Source organism: Rhineura floridana, chromosome 2 (genome assembly GCF_030035675.1).
Source record: "Rhineura floridana isolate rRhiFlo1 chromosome 2, rRhiFlo1.hap2, whole genome shotgun sequence".
In the NCBI taxonomy this organism is placed as follows: domain Eukaryota; kingdom Metazoa; phylum Chordata; class Lepidosauria; order Squamata; family Rhineuridae; genus Rhineura; species Rhineura floridana.
Genome location: NC_084481.1, coordinates 59,915,621 through 59,937,837, shown reverse-complemented (window position 1 = coordinate 59,937,837; position 22,217 = coordinate 59,915,621). Strand labels below are relative to the sequence as shown.

General features: G+C 40.2%; 1 long non-coding RNA gene across 1 annotated transcript; it reads left to right on the top strand.

The window, feature by feature from the left end:
• The first annotated feature begins 648 nt into the window (after positions 1-648).
• On the top strand, positions 649-21,806 carry LOC133378152 (uncharacterized). Its single transcript, XR_009760879.1, has 3 exons — positions 649-815; positions 19,485-19,863; positions 21,726-21,806. It is a non-coding gene; the product is annotated as an uncharacterized LOC133378152 (long non-coding RNA).
• The last annotated feature ends 411 nt before the right edge of the window (positions 21,807-22,217 follow it).

The window sequence follows — 22,217 nt, the reverse complement described above, 5'->3', positions numbered from 1 at the left end:
TTGATATGGGTGGCCTATATTTCAAGGCAAAAGGTTTGAGGGGCTCTTCCTCAAAGTATGTGGATGCTATAATAGAGGCTGAGTACACACCATACATTTAAAGCACATCCCCCAAAAAGAATACTGAAGTGTAGTTTTACTCCTCACAGAATTACAATTCCCAGCACCCTTACCAAACTACAGTTCACAAAATTCTTTGGGGGATGTGTTTTAAACGTACTTAAAATGTATGGTGTGCATGCTTGGTGTGTATACTATTTGTATTAGTATAAAACACAACTGAGGCCTACACCCTCTAACTAGTCAGCCATCTTAACAACAGCAGGTTCTTTTTCTCACATTGCCTCTGGAAGGCAGATACTCCTCCCCTGCAGTTATTAACTCTCCACTTTCCACTGTATTGTTACAGGCAGTGGGTAATGTACATAACATTTTTTATGGGCTTAAAAATACTTAACTTGCTTCACATTTTATTCTGCAGAGTATACAAGTTGATGAAAGCCCAAAGCTATACAATACACAGTACTAAATACATATTTTCAGAATCTGGGCCTTCTTATTTCTCAGGAAGGAAACTCGGGAGTGTGGGAGTGGGTCATATACGAACAAGTCTGCAAGTTATGGACATTTCCCCCCCTCAACATCTTGTTGACAGGCCTGCTGCACAACTGGGTAAAACATGAATTACAATCAGACAAGCCAAGGCCTCAGGAGATGTCAGATGAATTCCTACTTGAAAATTGCATTTGGCAGGAGAGCTAAAATTGGACCAGCTGCAGACGCTGAGAGGAACACCTAGCTTTGGGGCAACCAAAGTAAGTCTCAGGGGAAGAATACAAACACAGAACTTTGAGAAATTAAAAGTTATGGACATTATAAATTACTTCCTTCACTACCTCAACAGTTGCTATTGCTATATGGGTTTGATATAAAGTAATGGAAGGATAAAGCTGAAAGCATGCATAAACATTCCTAAATAAACCTAGAAAACTTGGAAAGTCTTTATTAGTGGAATGCACAGGTGTACCCACTAAAAAAGCAAGGGCATACAAAATAGACCACCAAATGACAAGGAAATATTTTAGAAAAGGCTATCCCATAATAAAACTAATGAGAGAAAAACTGACCATACGGAATGTGGGAACAGGAATAATTCAGTGTTTGGAAAGGAATGGTGCCATCTAGAATCTAGACTGTAGATACTATCATCTTCTTGAGGTTATGCAACTAGCAAGAAGGTGGTTGCATAAATTCTCATTTGGGTATTTTCACCTGGGAATATTGTTTGGATTACATCCTAGATGCCTTATATATTCTATGGATAAACAGAATATTGATTATCGATTGCAACTAAAACAACTTATGTGGCAACTTAAATACTAACAAATATACTGTGGAATGAGCTTTGATGTGAATGTACCTGCATCTGATGAAATTGCCCCAATACAACAAGACATTCCAAAAGGATAGTCATGTTAGTCTGTTGCAGCAAAAACAAGAGAGTCTAGTGGCACCTTAAAGGTGAGCAAACGTATTGCAGCATAAGTTTAATTGGGCCAGCAGCATCTACTCTGTCAAATGCATTTGAGGAATTGAGCTCTGGCCTATGAAAGCTTCTGCATCATAAATCTTTAAGGTGGCACAAAACTCTTAAGTGTCCGCACACACACATACCCCTCAAACAAAATGACAAGTTTCACATATCTTTATGTGAAGCTGTCTTTCATTTTATTTTATTTTTGACACCAGTGGTCACTTACTGTAATTACTCAGGGTGAAGAGTTGTCCAGAAGCATGTGGAATTATCACAGGGGATTTGACCCATCAGTGCAATGGGACAATTGTCCCTATCTTCAATAGCTGTGTACTACTACACTGAGTCAAAGAGGTTGTCCCTCTCTTGCTTTTTGTGAAGCATCCCTACATTTGGGAGAGCCTCTAAGGTATTTTGATGGTAGTTTGTGCATCCACGTGGTGATTTTATTCAATTCCTTTTACCATTACTTAGAGACAGGAAGGCATAATGTTTGGTGGGGTTTTTTGTTTTCTGGCATGGGCTTTCAAAAGTTATTTTGCTGTTCGAATAGCCTCTATCTGTTACAAAGAAATACCTGTGCATTTCACTTCTCAAGCAATCTTGTTCTTTATCCCTGTCTTTATAATTGTGTTACTTTTGGTGTAACAGAACTAGATATATAGCATATCTGAATAAAATGCCCTTTTCATACTCGCACAGCCTTTCTTTATTTTGAGGAGGGGGGGGTAAGCCCATGTAAACTACTTTTCTTTCTTTTTTAAAAAATATAAGGGCATGTTAAATGCCTATTCTCTGTCATCTGGCCTGATGTAATTGTGGTATCCCTATTCCATTTTATGGCATATGAAAATGGAAAAACCAGCTGTTTAATTGTTTGCTTGCTTTCACCCAGAGGTTATCTCATTTTTGTCATGCCAGAGGTGTCATTCTTAGATAAGATTTACAAAACCCTTTTCAATCTACACATCCTTGCTAGCTTAGACTGATTGCATACAAGTCACTCTGTTTCTCTGTGAAGTGACTAGAGAGTCACTAGAGACAACAACCCTGCTACAGTTACTGGATCACATAACACGGGGTGCTACTTGAAAAGTAAATTAAAAGCTCCTAAATATGCCACTTTTCAGCCTTTGATTCATTTTTTAATTGGTTGAATAAATTAGAGGTTGATGTGAGTTCAGGATTTGTTATCCCAGGAGTTCTGATAATGTAGAAAGGTCCTACAAAAAGCTACTAAGTGATCCCTCAAAGAAGAATACAATAAGCTGCCTCCAAATTCATCTTAATACGGAGAGAAATAAAGTTTGGCCATAGCTAATGGATCCATTTACTAAACTGCTCATCGCCTGCAGATGCCTTCAGTGAGATATCCATATTTATGATATCTTTTAACCCAGGTAATGTGGCTTATTCTCTGATGGGTACTGAGAACAGTTATAGAATTTGATAAAAATATTAGATTATGTGTTTGGAAGAAAGATCTTGCATTAGCTGTCTTGTTTTAATAAGCATACTGTAGATATATACTGCTCAACCATACTGATTCTGACAAGTAATTTTAAAATACAGTGAAGCAACTGGGGTAGAGATGACTGGCAATCATATCCTGCACCACAGCCACACAGATTCCATTTTAGAGGATGAAAATACATGTTTGTGTTGATTCAGGGATGGGATTGGGACTTCTGGTTTTAGCCTGATGTTAACACTGGTTTGACAAATGACACTAATAAAATAAAACCATTAAAGTAGCTATGAACTGAATTAAAGATAGTTAGACAAGCGGAGCTAGAGAATGGTTGCCTTCATCGAGGCATCTGGTTTAGATGCTGTAAAGCCTGTCATGAGGAGCATCTTCATGGGTACATAAAGGAAGGCATGTCTCACACAACCACAATGTGCCGTCAATACTTGCTTACTGTGGTTCATGTCAATATAGCAGATAGGGAAGTGGGAGGAAACTGCCAAACTTGGATTCCAAATCAGATTTCCCTGATTCAATTTGGGTGAATCATAAACAGGATTAGATCATGGGTCCATTTCATAATCCAGAGCCCTGCAGATTCATTTACTAGGGCTGCATATAAACACTGGGGGAAGTCATTCTCCCCCCTCCCGTACACTTCCTGAGAGTGATGGGACATCAAAACCTGTCAATTCCAAGGAGACTTGCTTGATTGCATTCAAAATGCACAGTGACAAGGAGCCCCACATGCTAAGCATTCCAGGCTGAGGGTGGCTGGGTTACCCATTTTTACAAGTTTAAAGGAGAGAAGTATTTTTAGAGGAACAGACACAGCACTGTAATCCTCATATGTATCTCTTTCTTTTTAATTACTTTGGTGCATCCGCACAGAAATGAGATGAGATGGACCTAATCCCATGCATATGCAGAACTGGGCCAGCCTACTTTAATGGGTCTATCTCTAATAGCAGGTAAAAATGGGCCTACAGATTGATACTGAGAAGCCTAACCTATCATCCGCATAGTTGTACCAGCTAAGACATTACTTCATCCACACAGCTATGTCCACTGGGACACTCCACAGGCCTTGGGCTCTAGATGATGTATTGTCTACTATGCTACCTATATAGTCCCTCATGACCTGTCCTCTGGATTAGGATTGCCACGTCAGAAGCATCCCAAACCCTGAGATTTCAGGGGCGGGCCCTAGTGATGTAATAGAATCGACTTGAAGGCAGTACAATAGGGGGCGGGCCCTAGTGATATCACAGGGGTGGGCTTCAGTGATGTCATTAAGCACGATACATTAAACATCAACCACAGTTGCTTGGAACATACAATTAACAGAAAAACATTTCTCTGATTGGAAATTAAGATAGAAATCTTAGCTAAAAGATGGAGCCTGAGTAGAGAACATTTAATCTAGCCTACTTGCTTCTGGCCAGAAGCGTTTAAGTGCCCTCATGCTAGGCCAGTCACCAGAAGTCCATTGTAGGAAGAAAGGAGCCTGGTGTTGTGGAGATGTTAGATGGGAGCACTCAGGAGTAAAGATGGATGCCCCTGAAGGCTGCAATTCTAAACACACTTACTAAGGGACTAAGCCCCATAGAACTCAATAGGACTTACTTCTGAGTAGATATAGTTTGGATTGTGCTGTTGGTAAAGCTTGACTAGGGATCCTCTGCAAAGACATCCATATCCTAGCAGGGTTGGCAACCCCCTGCCTGGAATGCCCTGTCCTTATCTTTTAACATGGCTGCTCCAAAAGTCTTCACAAATTTGACCCTTCACTTCAGAAAGAGGTCTGAGAAATGAGGAAGAGTAAGAGGATTCTCTACCCTTTCTGTCTACCCTGTGGGCTGCTATAAATTCACTTTGACAGCCACCCCAATTCCAATGAGTAATAATTGACAGAGAGAAAACACACATGGTTTGGTCTACCTTCACAGGCAGCAGCTTGGGAACAATTGCAGCCACACTTCCCAGTATGTAAATTCTTACAACTATTGGGCAAGAAACAAAATGTCATGCAACCAACAAGGGGGTGGGTTTAAGGGGGTTGAGCTGAGTGCATGGAACCACTCTGTATTAGTAAAATCAATGAGACTTGTACAAGAGTAGACTGGGTTGTGATATTTAGTTAAGTAAAATTAAATGTACTTCAGCATTTTGAATCAAGTCTTCATTTGACTTCCAGAAACACTCCAGAAGCTATAATAGCCACTTTTCTATTTCCAGATACTCTAGACAGCAAAGTACACTTCAGTCCATTTTTAATAGCTCACCTTAACCACTACACCACACTGGCTCCCTTTTTTATACAGTTTAGACGATGCTGAGAAAATTATTCAAGTCACCATATCTGCCTGATGCATCAGATTCAGCAGCCATAGCAACACCCATGTGAAGCAATAACTCACTCAAAATACAAAGCCATAGCTATTATGCTTTAATAGTTAGCTCTTAGGAAGCAAAAAGCAAAAAAACAGTAACTGAAAATTTTGTCGTGACTAATTTACAAGTAGGCAAACCAAGATGCTATACCATGATAACTTCATTGCCATTATCATTCAGGGGGCTGGAATGCAACTAGTTCAGAGGAGATTTAAACCATTTAAATCCCACTTAAATCCTTAATACAGAATAAAATAGATATAGAATACCTTGAGTATAAAATTGTTTCAGAAAATCTTGGGTATTATCCTTTCCCATGTGGGTGTAGCATGTGGCAGCATGTGGAGAAATCCTGATAAGGCCCAAGAGTGTTCTGCTTTCCCTTCAGACTCTATGGCAGTTTGGGGAATGGGAGGTCTGTGCATGCCTTCCATAACCTGCCCCTCCACACATACACATCTACTTGACTGAGTTACATGCTCTGTCTGTGTGCAAACCTATGCACACACTTGCGAGTGAAGGAAGAGCAAGCGTTCTGTTGATCTTTATGGAATTCTTCTATTACCAGTGCTGTACCCAAAACAGGAAAGACCATACTCCTTTGTCTGTGTCTCACCTCAAGGTTACATTTAGTAGCATTTTGCAGAAATTTCCTTTGTTTTTGTATAGACAATTTGAAAAAACACAGGTTAAATTTTGAAACTTAACATATCCATTTATGTATCTGTCCAGCTGTAGGACTAGATTGATGTTAATAATATTAGATCATTATTACTTATATATTTATTATTATACACATATGTTGTTCCATTCTTTCTCAGAATTAGTTACTTGGTGGTTCCAATGTCTAAAATCTTTCTTGCAATATTTTGTTATCCTTCTTAGGTCAGTGCTCCCCCCCACCTTCATTTGTTTAGAGACACCATCAAAATATAGAAAATATGGTTTCAGGTAGGGGCGTTATTTATAAGCAGCTTGCAGATTAAAAAAAACCTGGGTAAATTCTCATATAAGATTTGTCACCATTCATAACCTTTGAACTCTGACCTTTGAGCCTATGATAGCTCCTGACCAGAAAGCACTCCTCCTAATCCTAGATATATGAGTCCTGGCTATGACTATACATTGTTGGTAAGGTAACAGCACATGTTTATATGATCCTTATTTTCTGTTAAAAGTTCACCGTTTCCAGTGCAGGGTTCTGATGTTGGAAAGAGATTCTGGGTCCAGCCTTGAAGAAACTGGTCTCAAATTAAGCCCTGGACTTTTGTGGCATATACATCTAAATGTGAGCCAAAGTATTATATGCAGATATAGTTTTATAATAAAAAAATGACCATATAAAACCTTAAGATGCCTTTATCACATATTACTGGCCACCAGCAACAACAAATTTAGTCAGTCAGTGGAACATAAATCAAAACAATAGTAAATACCTTTACACCCTCTTGTTGCCTCTGGGAGTATGCTATAAAATACCTCCAAATCCCCATTCGAAGACAACTATATTTCTTTCATATAATACAATCCAATTTAAAAGATCTGTAGGATCTTCCAAAACAGGCTCAGGTTCAGAAAAGATATGAGACTGAAAGCATTTGTAAACTTGAAAGACAAGTACAGAGATTCAGTGAAGTCATTGGATTTAAGTGGATATATTCTCACTTTACTATTTTCTTAACAGTGTTGTATGAGAAATGGGGACAGGGAGGAATGCTAAAAATTAAAGATGGTCTTGTGTATGTTATTTGGAATTCAGTCACAGAACAGAGAATATCTAGTGTCAAATTGGATTATCAGTGATAGCCTGGTTGTATTCATTTTTACTGTTATATGATATAGTGAGGAAATCAATTACAAAGTCAATACTTCTATTTTAATATTTGCAGATTAGGAATACAGTACAAGAAATGCCTGATAAGAGAAGTCTTGACAGATTTTGAAAACTTGTTTCTTCAATTATAAGCATGAAAAGATCTTATTTCCAAAATGCATGCTACTTTCATTAAATCAAAACTGCCAATATTCGGAACACAAATTAAAGCAGATCTGATATACCAGCTAAAGACTGACAGCATTTCATCAATGTCATTAAATATTGCCATTAACAGTCAACCCTATGCAGGTCTACTGAGAAGAAAGCCTCACTGAGTTCAATGGGACTTACAGCATTTTTATAATTTTAAAAAATGGTATCGCTATTATTACATACTGGCTAGTATTACATTTTGCTGGCAACACTGAGAACTCTGGGGGTCATTGAAAGAGATAATGTGCCTTGTTAGATTTGTTTGTTCTTTGCTTGCTTGCCTGTTTGTCCGTTGTGCATCCAATCTAGGTTAGGTTAGGTTTATTTCATTTGTGAACTGCTTCGTACAACAAAAAGTCCCAGAAGGGATTTACAACAAGAAAAAAATACAATAATAAAAATACATAAACATATTAAAAACACAGAATAAAAACATGCAATGATTGATAAAATTATGACAAAGTTAGTGCGAGGTGGGCCTCCCTAAGAAGAGTATTCCATAGATTAGGAGCTACTACAGAAAAGCCTGATTCTCTTTTTCCCACCCTCTGAGCTGCCCTCAGAGGAGTATGAAGAGAAGGGCCTCCGATGAAAGAGATAATGTGTCTGGTTTGATTTATAATAATAATAATAAAATTTTATTTGTTAGTCCCCTATCTGTCCGAATTAACGGACACTCTAGGCGACTTACAGTAACATGATAAAATACAATAACAATCCAGAACACAATTATCCATTAAAACTAACATCAGAACATCAAGTAGTACATCAAAAGCTAAGCTACCCCAAAATTTCTATAGGCCTGCCTGAATAGCCAGGTCTTAAGAGCTCGGCGAAAACCCATCAGGGAGGAGGCATGTCGAAGATCATAAGGGAGAGAATTCCAGAGGGTGGGGGCCATAACCGAGAACGCCCTCTCCCTGGTCCGCACCAGCCTAGCTGTTTTGACCGGTGGGACTGAGAGGAGGTCCTGTGTGGCTGATCTTGTAAGGCGGCCTAATTGGTGATACTGGAGGCGGTCCTTCAGATAAACTGGGCCGAAACCATATAGGGTTTTAAAGGTCAATACCAACACCTTGAATTGGGCCCAGTAACCAGTGTAGATCTACCAACACTGGGGTGATGTGATCTCAGCGACGGCTATGCTTAATCAAGCGTGCCGCCGCATTCTGATTTCAGAATCCAGGCAAGTGCATTTGGGAAAAAGAGGTCCTTTAGGTATCAGGTTCCAAGCCATATAAGGTTTTGAAAGTCAAAACCAGCACTTTGAATTGGGCTCAGAAACAAACTGGCAGACAGTATAGTCAGGCCAGAGCATATATGTCCCAGTTAACAATCTAACTTCCACATTCTACACAACCTGTAGTTTCTGAACCATCATCAAAGGCAGTCCCACATACAGTAGTCTAACATGGAGGTTAGCACAGTATAGACAACCAAAGCAAGGCTATCCCTGTCTAGTAGGGATGTGCTGGAATTCTACCCAATTTGGATTTGGTACCGAATTTTCCATTAATTCGCTTATTCACTATCGTTGCAGATCAGACTTTTATGTAGTGATTTTCTGTGGCTATTTTTGGAGATGGATTTTCTTTTTTAAAAAGTATTTAAAATATTGATATTAATATTGAGATTTTTATCAATATGTCCTTAAAATATTGATATTTTCTCTAAGGATATCGATATTAATATCAATATTTTTCTGTGGGGAAAAAAGGGATCAGTAAAAGCAGTGGGTGGCAGACAAAGAACAAACTTGAATCAATAGGTCGACAGAATGCTTTCGAACCGGCACTGGCCAACAGATCCCATCCCTGCTGTCCAGATAGCATTGAAGTTGGGTTACCAGCCAAAGATGGCAGAAGGCACTTCGTGCCATTGAGGCTACTTGCCTTGCACCTCTAATGATAATATTGAATCCAAGAGCACCTAAAGGCTATGCAGCTGCTCATTCAAGGGGATTGTAATCCCATACAGAATAGGATGCATTTCATTCATCCCGACATAGAAACTACCCACTAACAGTGTCACTGTCTTATCTGGATTCAGCACCAGTCCAGCACAACCCTGAGGCTGGAGGCTTCATGGGATCCAGCAACATCCTCCAAAAACCTCCTCCCCATCCAAGGGAATGACCATCCAAGTAGGAGCAGAACCACTGCAAACCTATGCCCCCTTCTCCCATCTCTGTGGTGGGCAATAGCTGAAATTTTGACTGCATTATCACAAAGTGTCTGTGATTATCATGTGGGGGAAAAATGTGGTAGATTGTGTGAATCCACCCTATTCCATAGCCCCTTTCATCTTAAAAATGGTGTCCAACTGCCCATCTCCAAATTATACTGAGTGCAAAGGAATGGATTTAAGCAACATAAGTAGGGGTGTGTAGCTATGTGTGATTATCATATGTGGCAATCAATAGGGGTTTGTGTGATTCCCACCCAGCCACCCGCATGGAGACAATTTCTAGGTAGGAAGTTTGTCACATCTGAAGCAGCCCTCGATCTATTCTCAACTTCTCCTTTAAAGAAAGGACTCTGGTCACATTAAATAGCTGCTCTTGGTTTCACTAGTGGCCTACTTTATTGCACTCCCTTCTCTTAAGAGTCTCTGAATGTCTAAATTCAGATTTAGATCTCTCCAAACTTGTCTGGTCCTTTCAGGATGAGTTTATAGATCCTGACAGACTTGGCTCTACTCCCTGCAAAGGAAGGGTTTGTAAGCCTAAAAAAGCAAAAACATCTGGTTTTGAACAGCTGTGGAAATATCATATGCCTAATTATTTATAGGGGTACCTGTGCTGAGTGTCATTCTGTACTCTAGCATTTCAAGCTCCTACAGCAAGAAAGTAAAAAATTATAAATTCAAACTACATGGTTTTTTTAAAATCCTTAGTGGATTGTATTCTCAGCATACAGGATGCAATCCAACTTGCAGTTATGCCGGGCTGAGGGGAGTTGGATGTGGCAGATCTCCAGCTAAGTTGGCTGGGTACCAGCTCAGACTCACTATGCCAGCAGAAGTCCCTCAGCCAGGCTCAGACAGGGCACAACTGGATCAGCCCAGCTGAGCTGTGACCCATCTGGCTGAGCTGAGACTGGTGCATGTGGAGCCAGAGGAACATTGTGTAAGGCCCAAGAAAGGAGTGTGTCTGGGGAGGGGCTGAAGTGAGGGGACTTAAGCCACATCCAACTTGTGTGCAGAGCACTCCTGCAGGTCCCAATTCAGGCAAAAGTTATACCGTGAAAATGGGCAGTCTAAGAAAATAAATACAATAGAAGTCAATGGAGAGGGCTTACTCCCTGGTAGGGGTATTTGGGAGAGCAGGCTTTTACTTTCTGGTCCCTGTGCACAGCTCCTGGCTGAGCCAGCACTCAACCAACCCAGAGCTCCTGAACGGCAATTGGATGCGGTGGAATTTTACGCCGGCTTCTCTTGCTCCAGCACAACTTGCATCTGCTTCCCCTAAATTGGATTGTTCTGCCCGTCTGTAGACTGATTTGTTGTTGTTGTCTACTAACATTCATCAAGGCCCTTTTCTGATTATGGTTTTTGGCCAAAGCACAATGACTAGGATCATTCAGATTTAATATTAAGAAAACTGGAAACATACACATGAACATAGTACCCACTTTCCCTTAGAACTGACAACCAAAGATAATGGATGGATGACTGAAGTGTGCTTCACATATACAAAGACCAGGTAAATTCTTGATCCTGGTGACATTAGTTACATGTTCTAATGTACTCTCTACATTTTAATGTACTGTAGCCTTTATATGACCCACATTCTAGCAACCAAATAATTAAAATTAACACAATATTTAGATGTATAGGGATGGCACCATTTGTTGTAAGGGCTGCACCAAACAGTTAATTAGTTTTATTCATCACTTTCCATTGCCAGAGGAAGTCCCAAAGTGACTTACAGAAAAGATAAATGCTACAAATGTAACAATATATCCATTAAGACAATGTCAAAATACTAAAAGTGTTCACTTATTTTGTTTTCCAGGCAAAAGCAATGTTCTCAGGGATGAGCAAATGTTTCCTAACACCCTTACTCCTGTTCACCTTGTTCATTGACTGTTTGTTGCCAATGATCTGATCTGTTGCTATTTCAATACCTTAAAAAACCCGTAAAGGCACAGTTCTAACTATGTCTACTCTCTGAGCAGAATTCAGAGTATATAGAATTCAATGAGGCTTACACCCAAATAAGTAGGATTAGGATTGCAGCTGAAGTCTTCTTCCTGGGAAGAGTCATCCCAGCCTATCTGTGGTCACAAAGTGAACAAGATGTCATGACACTACATATCTAATCCAAATTGGTTATGTAACAATGTCACCAAGCTAATTGGAAGTGACTATCAACACTATAAAATAGCAACCAGCAAAAATTATCACCTACAGTGGGAGGGGAACTCTTTCCCCTAATGTACAAAGTGTTGCACAATGCAGTTAAGCCCTACTTGCTATCACCTTCCCTACTTGCCCTGCTTAACTTCCTTTCCCCTCTTCAACTGCTCAAATAGAAGGAAGGGGCAAAAGACTATTTTATTGTTGTACAGATGGATTGATCTTGCTTATTCAGGGCCTTTGATTTCAGTAACAGATGCATAATACACAATGAAATAGTTTAAAAGATCAGTATTGGATTAAATCTAATCAGTGACATGTGACGCAATTATATATTATTATTATATATAATATACCTTGGTACAATCATTAACCAAAATGGAGACAATAAAGAAATCAGAAGGCGGCTAGGACTGGCGAGGGCAGCTATGAGATAACCAGAAAAGGTCCTCAAATGCAAAGATGTATCACTAAAGTCAGGATCATTCAGACCATGGTATTCTCGATTTCTATGTATGGATGTGAAAGTTGGACAGTGAAAAAAGCGGATAAGAGAAAAATCAACTCATTTGAAATATAGTGTTGGAGGAGAGCTTTGCGCATACCATGGACTGCAAAAAAGACAAATAATTGGGTGTTAGAACCAATTAAACCAGAACTATCACTAGAAGCTAAAATGATGAAACTGAGGTTATCATACTTTGGACACATCATGAGAAGACATGATTCACTAGAAAAGACAATAACGCTGGGAAAAACAGAAGGGAGTAGAAAAAGAGGAAGGGCAAACAAGAGATGGATTGATTCCATAAAGGAAGCCACAGACCTGAACTTACAAGATCTGAACAGGGTGGTTCATGACAGATGCTCTTGGAGGTCACTGATTCATAGGGTCACCATAAGTCGTGATCGACTTGAAGGCACATAACAACAACAATATAGCCAAAATTAAGCACTTTCCAAAGTCCCTCTAGAAGCTCATGCTTAACTCTCCCATGGAAACCAACAGGATGTCACCATGCGTAACCTGGTGTGGCATTGTGCCTATATTTTACAATATATTGATTTGGCTCTATGACTCGTAAGCTAAGAGAAGCTGATATGCAGACATCTTAGAGTCTTCTCACATTTATCAGTCATGTAATAATAGGCATCTTTTTACAGGAAGATATACAAACACAAACCATTTGAACAGACCATTACTAAAACTGTCACAAAAGGGGGGGGAGCAAAACACATAGCCATAAGAACATAAGAACATAAGAACATAAGAAGAGCCTGCTGGATCAGGCCAGTGGCCCATCTAGTCCAGCATCCTGTTCTCACAGTGGCCAACCAGGTGCCTGGGGGAAGCCCGCAAGCAGGACCCGAGTGCAAGAACACTCTCCCCTCCTGAGGCTTCCGGCAACTGGTTTTCAGAAGCATGCTGCCTCTGACTAGGGTGGCACAGCACAGCCATCATGGCTAGTAGCCATTGATAGCCCTGTCCTCCATGAATTTGTCTAATCTTCTTTTAAAGCCATCCAAGCTGGTGGCCATTACTGCATCTTGTGGGAGCAAATTCCATAGTTTAACTATGCGCTGAGTAAAGAAGTACTTCCTTTTGTCTGTCCTGAATCTTCCAACATTCAGCTTCTTTGAATGTCCACGAGTTCTAGTATTATGAGAGAGGGAGAAGAACTTTTCTCTATCCACTTTCTCAATGCCATGCATAATTTTATACACTTCTATCATGTCTCCTCTGACCTGCCTTTTCTCTAAACTAAAAAGCCCCAAATGCTGCAACCTTTCCTCGTAAGGGAGTCGCTCCATCCCCTTGATCATTCTGGTTGCCCTCTTCTGAACCTTTTCCAACTCTATAATATCCTTTTTGAGATGCGGCGACCAGAACTGTACACAGTATTCCAAATGCGGCCGCACCATAGATTTATACAACGGCATTATGATATCGGCTGTTTTATTTTCAATACCTTTCCTAATTATCGCTAGCATGGAATTTGCCTTTTTCACAGCTGCCGCACACTGGGTCGACATTTTCATCGTGCTGTCCACTACAACCCCGAGGTCTCTCTCCTGGTCGGTCACCGCCAGTTCAGACCCCATGAGCGTATATGTGAAATTCAGATTTTTTGCTCCAATATGCATAATTTTACACTTGTTTATATTGAATTGCATTTGCCATTTTTCCGCCCATTCACTCAGTTTGCAGAGGTCTTTTTGGAGCTCTTCGCAATCCCTTTTTGTTTTAACAACCCTGAACAATTTAGTGTCGTCAGCAAACTTGGCCACTTCACTGCTCACTCCTAATTCTAGGTCATTAATGAACAAGTTGAAAAGTACAGGTCCCAATACCGATCCTTGAGGGACTCCACTTTCTACAGCCCTCCATTGGGAGAACTGTCCATTTATTCCTACTCTCTGCTTTCTGCTTCTTAACCAATTCCTTATCCACAAGAGGACCTCTCCTCTTATTCCATGACTGCTAAGCTTCCTCAGAAGCCTTTGGTGAGGTACCTTGTCAAACACTTTTTGAAAGTCTAAGTACACTATGTCCACTGGATCACCTCTATCTATATGCTTGTTGACACGCTCAAAGAATTCTAATAGGTTACTGAGACAGGACTTTCCCTTGCAGAAGCCATGCTGACTCTGCTTCAGCAAGGCTTGTTCTTCTATGTGCTTAGTTAATCTAGCTTTAATTTTTTGTTGTTGGTTTTTATGTTCTTAGCAATGTGCTCCTCAAATTCTTTTTTAGCATCCCTTATTGTCTTCTTGCATTTCTTTTGCCAGAGTTTTGCCATGTTAGTCTAAGGGAGGTACACTAGGAATAACTATTGTCTAATAATCTACAGAATAGGAAATTCAAGTCACATATATAGCCTGAATATAAATTCTTTTATAGATCTCTGGATAATTTCTCATGGAAGAAGCCTCAACAATAAATGCTTCTTTCTTTTACATTAAAACATAAATTAAAATGTTTATGTGACCTAGGGAAATCATAGGGAAGCACAGATGGAACAGAATTGAGAGAAGGTAATTCCCCACCCTTTCCTTCCCCCAAAAAGCCTCTTGAGGACCCTCATGAATGGGATAAGTTGTTGTGGCATGGGAGGAGGCTGAGGGGGAAAGGGAAATCGCCAAAAATTAAGCAGAACACTGTTGTGTTAATCAGTTCTTGTACTCCTTATGATAAATAAAAGTTCTTTTACAGCCATATTCCTGACCCAAAGGGGAAAATTTTAAGAAGTACAGAAACTGAAGGTGGTCAGTAGAACCCCTGAAGCAAGGTGCCTCCAATGTGCTCCTCCCCTATGACTACCCATGGTCTGCCAGAATCTACACACTTAGTCTACAAACACCTCTGTTTCTGAAGCTGGAAAGAAGAGTAGCTCTCCTGAAACTTCATTCCCTGGGAACAAATCATTTGCTGGAGGATTTGGAGTTTTAGCTTTATCTTCAGCCAGGATCAATAGGTGCTTTGGAAAGCCAATTCTGACATCCTGACAAAACTACAGGATAGTAAACAAACACAGCTAAATCAGTGATCTTTCAGCTGGAGTTGTCAAGACAGGCTAAATGAGCTTGCTGCTGTCCCAATAGGGGTCATATTTGTTTTAAAAGGTTTACCCTGACTGCTTTGGTATACAAGACAAATGGAAACTGCTGTGCTTATAAAAGAACTAGTAAATTAGCTGACTGTTCCTTTGACAAGGGAAGAAATCTGGCTGAATTGGATTTTGTCATTGCCTACTTCTTCATCTGAGTTTTCCCTGTTTGAATAGTAGGTTGAATGCTAATTGACATTGTTGAAGCATTATCCTGATGGGTTGTATCCAGATAAGTTCTCATCAGAGTAGACCCATTGAAATTAATGGGCCTAATGTACTCATGTAGTTTCAATGGGCCTATGCCAAGAATGACTAAAGTTTGATATAACCCATTATTTTCCATCATTATTGTCATGAATTAAATGGAAGAACATTTTAAGAAGACCTTGACCAAAGGCTCCAATTGGTATGGAGTACTATCTCACTTCTTTTCAGAGACTTCAAATCATCTTGTGCCTTTTCAACAGAGTTAATGATGCTTGGGCTAATTCAAAAGTGAAACCATCCCACTTCAAGTGCTGCCATTGACCCGCAGAGAATTTCACCCCCAAGGACCACCCAAGTTCAAGGATTTTTATTTCCATCTCTAGTAACCCTAAAGATGTAATGCAATGGATGATGTTTAGGAAAACCTTTGAATGAATATATCTGGTTATGTGTGAGTTGTGCTGGAGAGGAGTATTAATGTTTTCTCTATGGATGCTTCTGTACTACAAAACTATATTGGCTTACAAGACATTTTCTCTCCCACATAATGGGAACTTTATGTATGAGTACAAGGGATCTGTAGCAGAGAATGCTCAGTTCCCTTACCAAACTACGATTTCCAAGATTCCTTGAGTAAATACAAGCTAACTGAACTGGTATAAAATCGATACATTTGTAGTATACAGTACATGTACTCTATGGCAGCAAAAAAGTTCTAAAATGTCTTTCATCTCCTCTCCCCACACACACATACCACTTCCCAAGATCAGAGCCCCCGTGGTGAATAGTGATCCTGGTTTTGCAGTTTTCCCAAACTGCAGACAGGAATGTACAGCTAGACATGTTAAATGTCTTTTTCTGCAAACCACTGACCTTCACATGGATGTCCATATATGTGCACCTTCACAGTTCTTTGCTCCTCCCATCTGATCCTGCTCATCTGCCTTTGAACCTTCTCACCAAAATCACACACAAAATCCCTGTATTGTCCTCTTCTGTACTGAGATTTCTTTAATGACTTGTAATATATCCCCCCCTTCTTTTTTCCAGCAGCTAGAGTATAAAGCCTTACACGGCTTGGGAACCCAATACCTTGCAGATACGGATGAAAAAAACTGGGAGTTTTGGTTCTCTGAGTTTCTCATTTTTTACATTTTTAATTCAGTTCTCCACATTTCTGGAGTAATTTGCTATTTTTAAAAAAAATCCTCTTGAAATTCTCCAGTATTTTAGTGCAAATTTCTCCTAATAAACACATTTTTGTAGGCAGGCTTGACAAGTGTACACACTTTTGCAAGCAATTTCTCATCATGTAATGCATTTTTGCATGTTATTTTCACTCATATTCATTTCTATGCACACTTTCCCCTAATACAGCTGGTATAGCACAGTGGGGAGGAGAGCCTGGCTGGGAGTCCAGAGTCTGTGAGTTCAAATCCCCGCTCGTGTCTCCTGGGTGTAAAGGGCGGGCTAAAGATCACCCCCACAGTGAGTGGCTCAGGGGTTACGTGCCCTGCCACCTGTGCAGCCGTGGGCGAGCTGCGTAGTCCCAAGGAGCCCGGTTGCCCCCCAGCTGGCAGTTGCGGAGAAGGAAGGTGCTGCTTTGTGCAGCTGTGGCAGGCTGAGCAGGCCCTAGCCATCTGGGAAGGACTAGTCTCAGAGGGAGGCAATGGTAAACCACCTCTGAATACCGTTTACCATGAAAACCCTATTCATAGGGCAGCCATAAGTCGGGATCGACTTGAAGACAGTCCATTTCCATTTCCCCCCTAACATATGCATTTTTGTAAACATTGTTGGGTTGGCAAACTGCACTGCAAAATGCAAATAAGTACAAATGTTGAAGGATGGCTGTGTTTCAGTTCTCATATTGTTTTGGAAACTGTGAATTTGATAGATTTGGCTTGAAATGCAAACTGAATCAAATTTCTTACCAATCCCTACTTGCTGAATGCCTATTTCCATATGAACCTATCCAGACCCTGAGATCATCAAAGGCCTTTGCCTGTGTGCTCCCTCTGGCAGAAATTTGGAGGCTGATGACAAAAGAAGGGACCTTTTTATTGGTGGGTCCTTTAGTGAAAGGCTTTCTCCAGGGAGGTTTGCCAGGTGCCATCATTAACATCTTTTTTGTACCACGTGAAGATATTTCTTCCAGTCTTTTGAAGACACCTGTGCGGTATGACTGGTTTGGTTTGAACAACCCAACTTCTGCACATGCTTAGGATTCTGGCTTCTGCAGATAAATCAAAGTTAAAATTCATTCCATTTTCAAGTTTGGATGAAACATCAAGCTGCAGTTAGTTTATAATGAAAGAAGATGCCTTACAGCAACCCCAGAGTAGGGAGCGGAGAACAGACTCATGTACTAAACACAAAAGTGTGGTTTAGCATTACATCCGAAACCAGACCCATCTGCAGGTGAAAATCAGTGGGCACATGAAGCATTGAGCACCATTTGCAGCCCCTGATTTTCGCCTACAAATGTTCATTCCATTCTTGCATGTGCACTCTCTTGGAAAATATGGATTTGGGAACATATGTTGCCAAGGTACTATATAATTCTGCCTAAGGATACAGTACAGTCATTGGAAGGACTCCCATTGGTTTCATCAAGCTACGGTTAGAGACCAAATGAGTAACTGTGAGAGACACCATATTTCTTCAAAAATAGCAAAGCATATTTTCACAGATTCCATGCCTATGCCATTACATCTGTTTTGACCTCATCTTACTAAGCATCTTTGCAACAGCGAATGTGCATGCCAGATGGAACCCTTCACTACATGGTATGAATCTGTCACGAATCCAACAGTTTAAAGGAATTAAATTACCCCATCTGCTCTTCCAGCTTGCAGAAGGGGAGTGCTTTATAGACTATTGAGAATTTAACATAAAATAAAAGAATGAGAGGTTGTGTTGCTTAAATCCTAAGCCAAAACTGTCTCATGATCTCTGCTCACACAAATCACTATAAATTATATATATCACTCTCTCTCTTTCTATCTATACATCATTTACACACACAAATGTATATTGTTTAAAGTATCATGCTTTTATGGGTACAAATATCTGGATAAATACAGCTCATGCCATCTCATTTATAACACATTATTCCACAACATGGAGACAGAGAGTGCATAAGTTGCAAATCAAATAATTTTTGAAAAAGCATAATTTTTTATTTGTGGCAGGGGAAAAGAATAAGGAATGCTTGGATATTAGTTTTCCAAAATATTACAGTTTAATTACAAGATGTTATAGTTTAACTGCAGCCTCCAGCAAATTCAAAGGCTGTAGCAATTGAGAAGTGGCAGGGGCTGTGAGGGTGAGGAGAGATAATTCAGCAACACCTGTCTGCCTCCAGCAGACTCACAAAGACTGAGCGTGGGGACCTGCCACTATGCGAGCAGCTGGGGCAGCCTGGGAACGACGTCTGATGGTGCTAGAACCATGGGGTACCTAGAGCCAGGTTAACCTTTGCTGCTGTCAGAGGTGACTCCAAAGGGGATTTTCCCTTTCAATCATTACTTCTGGGAGGCATGGGGGCAGGGGACCCTCTGCCAGTCTGGTTTTCTGTAGTTTGGCCAGGTCTCTGTGAGAGAGGTGGTCCTCAGTGAAACTCACCTAGAGGCAAAGTTTGGTGAAGAGATATCCCCTTGAGTGAGAAGCTGGGAAGGGGATACAAGTTAGGTTGGCTGGACCTTTAGGGGGTGTTATGATGCAGAATTGCAACTATTGACATTGGCCAATAACTTTCTGTCTTTGTATCATTGCACTCTTAAGTTAATTAACTGTGGTATCTGTAATGAGCTGGGGACGCTGGGACTTTTGTACCTTGAAATCAACTGCCTTTTGTACGTGTTATTTATTCTACTCCAGCACTTTACTATCACTTGACACCGTTTGCATATCTCCACCTGAAAATAAAATAGACGACAACAACAACATGACAACACCACTATGGGCACGACCAGTAAAACTACTTGAATTTCCACTGGGAGAGCTTTAAGATGTGCTTAACTCTACTATCAATCTCAACAACAACAAAAACACACACAGTCTCTTCAAGACCCGATGTGATATGCTTCTTGGAGAGAATAACACTTCCTATAAACAATACAGGCACAAAGGGCACAATTATTTTGTATCCAAAATCAATGCCAAGAAATCTCTTGAACACAAAGGAAATATGGATAAATCCCAAAGTCACTTCCAGGGTTATGTTTCCTGCATCAAAAACACTCATCTGTATGACAAGGTATGTAGTTTGTCACTTTTGATGAGCACACACATATCAGAATGAATGTGTGTGGATTTCTATATGCAGTTTGCCCATTTCTACTTTCACAAAAGTGTTTTTCTTCTGGATAAAGTCTGCAATGTGGTAACATAACAGGCAGAAACATAGCTAACCACTAAGTAGAGCAAGAAATCCTATCATCCCAAAAGCGAAGGCTGCAGTCCTAAACACACTTACTAGGGAGTTAGCCCATTTAGCTCAATGGAACTTCCTTCCAAGTAGATGTGTGTAGGATGGTGCTGGAAGGAAGGCTGAACAATCAGGAAAGTTTACAAAACTGTAAGATTTTTTCCTTGCCTTATAAAAAATTAATTTAAATTTACATTTGACAGAAATTACATCTTAGTCCAGTGAGAAAGAAAGAAGAATCTATGTGAGAGCAGTCCCAAGTCTCTCTCAATATATAAGGTTTTAATCTGCTCACCTCACTAAGCATCCATGTCTATTAAGGGTTTCCAAGCTCTGAGTCAGTAAAATATATTGCATATGGCTCTCAAATCTTTTTACTGCAGTTTTTATATAATTGTAGAGTTGGATAATTCTTCAGTTCCTTCCCTACTTTACCTTTCACATTTATAATCTCTTTTGACGACAGCATAAGTGTAAAGGGCACCCTACATGGGTGCTTAGAGGCTTATTTATCTATTATACTCCAAATGGCCAAACCTGAGTAGGACTTCTAAACCAATGGAATGCAACCACCAGGAAATGTCACTTGTACCTTTAAAAAAATCCATGGAATGCTCAGAAACACACTTTCTCATAAGACAACTTGATTTGATAAGAGGGCTCACTCTGAACCAATTTTAATGCCGCAGCTCCATCCTTCGTTACATGAAATGGTCACAAATAAGAGAGCATAACTGAGCATATAAAAATACCTTTCCTTCAGCATTTGCTACATTGTAATGGGTGAGGTGGAAAACAGCAGCTCCCCATACACTATAAAACTATCAGATTTGATAAAACAACTGCCCTATTGCTATCCTGCAGTGGGGCCCAAAATTGACTGTCTGAAATGGCCCTAAATTAGGAGCTGCTGCACCTGTATGTAAAGAGCCAGTGTGGTACAGGCATACCCCACTTAACGTCACTTCACTTAACGTCACCTCACTATAACGTACATGCTCCATATGTCCCCATACCCTGCTTAACGTTCGCAAACTTCGCAATAACATACACATTATTGGCATGACGCTGCTTTTTTTGGCAATTTATTCTTATAATAGGAATAAGAATGAGCTCTTAAACCTTGAGATGACAAATGTATATATATTTTATATCTTCTGCGTCCGTCCCAGTCAAAATCCTATGGGATAGAGGGGATCTCCTTGAAGCTAGGAATTGGTAAGTTTCCCTTATATCTTCTTAAGCCTAACAGATAGTTCAGAGGGATCACTGAACTAACCCATTTTCAGAGCTTGGAAAAGTTACTTTTTTGAACTACAATTCCCATCAGCAGCCAGCACATGCTGGCTGGGGCTGATGGGAGTTGTAGTTCAAAAAAGTAACTTTTCCAAGCTCTGCCCATTTTATAGGCTGCACAGCTTTCCTACGATACTTTGGAAGATTTCTTCATGATCCTTTTCTTCAACATGACCCAGTTCTTCCTATCTCTTCTGTTGCTCTTTCATACAGAATATTTTCTATTTACATGATAAATGTTTAGGCTGCATGAAATCTTCTTAAAATGAACATTTCTGACTGAAATAAGCATACACCAGGGGGAAAAGTGCTGATTATTTCACTTAATTTCCATCAACTATAAAAGCCCTTGTTCTTTTTAACAATTCCATCACTACCATTCTCATTTTTGCTAGGGGCGGGAATCATTTCAAGCAGAGCAATGGATTCCCCCATCAAGACATCCAATGGATCTCATTAACAGCATCCCTCCTCCATCACCTACATATTCCTAATGCCCAACTAAGTAATAGAGGCTCTCAGTTGAGTTTCCACAGCAGGAAGGAATCTATGTAGTGCCAGGAAAATATTCTGAGAGTTCCAATGTGGCTTACTCTAGTCTCAGTAGGTTCCTGATGGAAACAAAGCTTTCTGTTTGCAAGCTCAGTTACAGCTCTGCTTTTTATGGTACAGCTGTGCCTAGCAAATCTAATGCTTTTCCATCTTTCTGAATGATTTCACCCCCACCCACTCCTGCAATATGGGTGTAATTAACATTCCCTTTGTGCTCTGTGCTTTGCCGCTCCTGCCATCTGGAAGAGCTTTCTTCTATCTATCTATCTTGCCATCTCCTTTCCCTCATTGCTCAGGCATCTCTCTCCCTCCCTCTGTTGTGAGCTTTGTGACTC